The sequence below is a fragment of the Microtus ochrogaster genome, unplaced genomic scaffold (assembly GCF_000317375.1).
Source record: "Microtus ochrogaster isolate Prairie Vole_2 unplaced genomic scaffold, MicOch1.0 UNK27, whole genome shotgun sequence".
In the NCBI taxonomy this organism is placed as follows: Eukaryota; Metazoa; Chordata; class Mammalia; order Rodentia; family Cricetidae; genus Microtus; species Microtus ochrogaster.
In genome coordinates, this window is record NW_004949125.1 from 2357253 (window position 1) to 2361264 (window position 4012).

At 49.7% G+C, this 4012-nt stretch overlaps 1 protein-coding gene across 2 annotated transcripts in view; it reads right to left on the bottom strand.

Moving 5' to 3' along the window:
- Window positions 1-4012, bottom strand: part of Mmd2 (monocyte to macrophage differentiation associated 2) — a 50633-nt gene that overhangs the window by 16129 nt on the left and 30492 nt on the right. The window lies entirely within an intron of this gene.

Genomic DNA, 4012 nt, shown 5'->3' on the forward strand with positions numbered 1-4012 from the left:
ACACACACACACACACACACACACACACACACAAATAAACATTTGTGTGCTGCATGCCTTTAATCCCAGCTCTTAAGAGTAAGAAGTAGGTAAATCTCTGTGACTTCAGGGCCAGCCTGGTCTACACAGGGTGTCCCAGGTCAGCCAGGGCTACATATTGAGACCCAGTCTCATAAATAAATAAATCTTTTAAAATAACAAACATTTCTTGTGTGTTGGTGTGTGAAATCTTCAAAATGTCTTTGCCTCCCCTTAGTCTCACACAGCACAGTTTGGAGCAGAGAAGTGACATCACAGGTGGCAAAAAACTTGGTCCCAGCCCAGCTGGCTTCTGAGCCTGGCTCTACCATGATGTGAGAGTGGGGGCACTTCAGTTAGCCTGGTTGACACCTGAGAGTCAGTGGGGCCAGGAAGAGGGTCCCCGATCTACAGATAGAAACAAACACCTGTGCACGCCTGGCTCTCCGCCCAAAGAAACAGAAGCAGTAAACTATACAGTGTTCTCTGCACACGGGTTCTCAAGTTTCCCCTGGAGCTTTGCCCAGCATCGTCCACCAGGGGGAGGCAGATGCCACCCAAAGACATCAAGATCACTCCCCCAAGATCCCAGTTACACAGGCTGAGGAAATGCTCAGGGCGGAAATGTGTTTGCTGAGTTTGAATCCTAAGCACTCACGTAAAAAGGCTGGGTGTGGTTGTAACTCCTATAACGCCAGCACTGGGGCAGAGGGGGAGACATACAGACAGATCCTGACATCTCCCTGCTGTTACATACACCGTTATATACACCCTGTCTCGAGGTAACAAAGTAGAGACCGATAGAGAAAACTACCCAGGATCCTCCTTTGGGGTCCCCATGCATGTTCACACACACACGACCTCAATGACAACTATGCTTTCCCCCCAAATGGAGAGCTCAGAACAAAGACCTCTGGGCATCATGAGTCTTTGAGGTGTCCCGAGTACCTGCTAGATCAAGGTGAGGTCCCTGGAACATTGATTTTGTATCTTCTGTATGCCGGCGCTCTCCCGGTACAGTAGATGGAGATTTGTGGAGCACCCTCTCTACACTGTCTCCATGTCAGGGACCATTTATTGAGCATTTTTGTATACTGGATTCATGCTGGTAAATACGCTGGAGCTTTCAATGGGGGACTTTCTGTGAGCCTGGTCTCTACTACTATAGTCCACAGAGCATTCATTGGTTGCCTTCTGTATTCTAGCTTCTGGAATGCTGCTGTGGCAAGTCAGGGATGAAGGCTGAGGGAGGTTGCCGGTTCTGGTGCTCCTGTGTCTGATTTATGATGACACCTCCATGACTCCAGACACCATGTCGGCTCCCGTGACCCGCTGCTCTGATCACCGTTCTTCCATAGCATCCACCCCGACTACACAGTCCTGCTCACGGAATCCTACTGTCACATGGACAGGGCAGTGCTGAGCTCAGCAGACAGGTGAGAAAACTAAGATGCCAGGCTGAAAGTCCCAGGGCTTCTGGGCCGTAACAACCGACTCCCAGTGTTTCCCATGCCAGGATCTGGGTGCCTTGGCAGGGGCAGATTGCAAGCCAGACAGGCGGGGGCTGGAGAGTTAGCTCAGCGGTGAAGAGCACTGGCTGTTCTTCCAAAGGACTCGAGTTCAATTCCTAGTACCCATGTGACAGCTCACAGCTGTCTATAATTCCAGACCCAGGGGATCTGAGACATACACATGCAGACAAAACACTCATACACGTAAAAAATTAAATTATATTAAGAAGAAAAAAAGAAAACCAGACATGCATCCAATGCTGATGGTGCAGGCCTATTATAATCCAAGCTACTTAGGAAGCTGAGATAGGAGGGTCACAAGTTTGAGAGCTGCTGGTGACATAAAGTGAGGCTGAGGTTAGCTCTGGGCAACTTAGTGGGGTCCTGACTAAAAGCACAAACAGGATTGGAAATGTGGTTCAGTGGTAGAGCTGCTATCTAGAATCCCCCAGGGAGGGGCTGGGGTGTGACTCAGTGGTAGAGCACCTGCCTAGAATCCCCCAGTGGGGGGCTGGGGTGTGGCTCAGTGGTAGAGCACCTGTCTAGTATCCCCCAGAGAGGGGTATAAGGGGTAGGAGCATGGCTCAGCATATGCAAGACCCTAGGTTCAAGCCCTAATACCACCAATAAAATTTTTCAGAGGGCCAAAAACAATATAGAAAAGGATGTCATATAAGACAGCTGCAGGGAAGCGATGGCCTCCTGTCACAGAGGCCGAGATGGGAATAACATGTCTCCAAGTCACCAAAAGGTCCCAGAACCTAGAAGAGGAGACCTTAGAACTAGAAAGAACAAGCCTGCCCACACCTCAATCCTGGAAGTCAGCGCTCCAAGAACTGTGCAAGAATAACTGTGTGCCCAAGCCCTGAGTGTCAGCTACTCCATTCTTGCAGACAGAGGACGCCGGCCCCTGGTGCAGAAGGTGCATTCATTAGCTCTGTCAAAACCCCCAAGAAGCAGTGACAATTGATGCTGCCACCAGCTGGTCTGAAGGTGGGTAGACAGCTGATAGAGAGACCCACAGGTGGGCAAGCTTATCACCCTCTGCGGGGAAGAGGTCCTGCACCTGTCATCAGGAGCCACCCTATCCTCTCCTCTGCCTTTAACTCCAGGCAAGCCACCCATGGTGCCGGCCATGTGGGTCCAGGGTGATGTCACAGTTGCCGTGGCGACCTGGGGCATGCCATTATTTATTTATTTCTGTCTTCTACAAAACTCCCCTTGTCTCTCCTGCAGGCTGCAGCTACTGAATGGAGGGTGATGAAGGGGGGAAAAGAAAGGCTTGAAGGTGGGGGGAGCATGGCTTGGCGAAAGTCCAGGAAGGCATTCCCACCACCCCACAGACCCATGGACTTTTCTCTTAACTCCTTGTGCCCCAGTGTTTTTCTTCAAAAAAACCCTAGACGGGCATTTTAAAGGGCAACAAATTCACTTTTTGGGTTTTCGTTTGTATACATAAAAATGTCTCCCTATTTTGTAACATGGTTTTGAGGGTTTGAAAAGATTGTTTTGATCGTGGAGTCACCATCACACAAAAATAATGCAGCTGCATATAACAACGCATGCCTGTAACCCCAGGTCAGGATCAGGACGTTAAGGGTAGCCTGAGCTACACAGTGAATTTGTGGCTAACCTGAGCTACGTGAGACCCGGTTTCAGAAAAGCAATGGCTGAGTCAGTACAAAGCGCGGTCTTAGGTGGAAGGGAGCTGTGCTTGGAATAGCAAGCAGTCTATGCAAATGAGCCAGGGAGGAATTGTGCCTGCCAAAAAAAAATGCACTGTGCTGAAGGAAACCTTAGGGCTGAGGATGCAGCTCCGTGGTACTGCACTTGCCTGGAACCCCCAGTGAGGGGTGCGGGTGGGGTCAGCAATAGAGTGCCTGCCTGGAAACCCCCCCTCTCATCCCCCTCTCCGAGTGAGGTTCTGGAGGTGTGGTTTAGCAGGAGACTACATGCCTAGTATGTACCAGGCCCTGGTTTCTATACCCAACAGTGAAAAAACCATCCTTGTTAAAGATCATTTTGGTCATTCCTCAACTGTTTTTTCTCTTTTACCCCATGCACAGCCTTTAAGCCAGGTTTTAACATTTATTATAACACCATTGAGATTCACCTGTGTTGTTATATACTCTTTCCTTATTTTTAGCAAGAGAGAGAGAAAGAGAGAGAGAGAGAGAGAGAAACTTGGAATCAAGATGCCTGTGTGAAGGTCAGCAAACAACAGAGTTGGTTCTCCTCTTCCATCTTGCGGGTGCCAGGGCTCAAACTCAGGCAGCCATGCTCGACAAGCTCCTTTCACTGCCAGGTTGTTCCATTGGCTCAGCATGCTGCGGTGGCCTTGTTAGGGGGTGCTTTGTTTATTCGCTTTGTGTGCGTACCCACACATGTATGGAGAAGTTGATCTCACTCCCAGTTTGAGTGTGGGTGCTGAGAACTGGATGCCAGTCCACAGTTGTCACTGGATCTGCCAACTGAGCCATTTC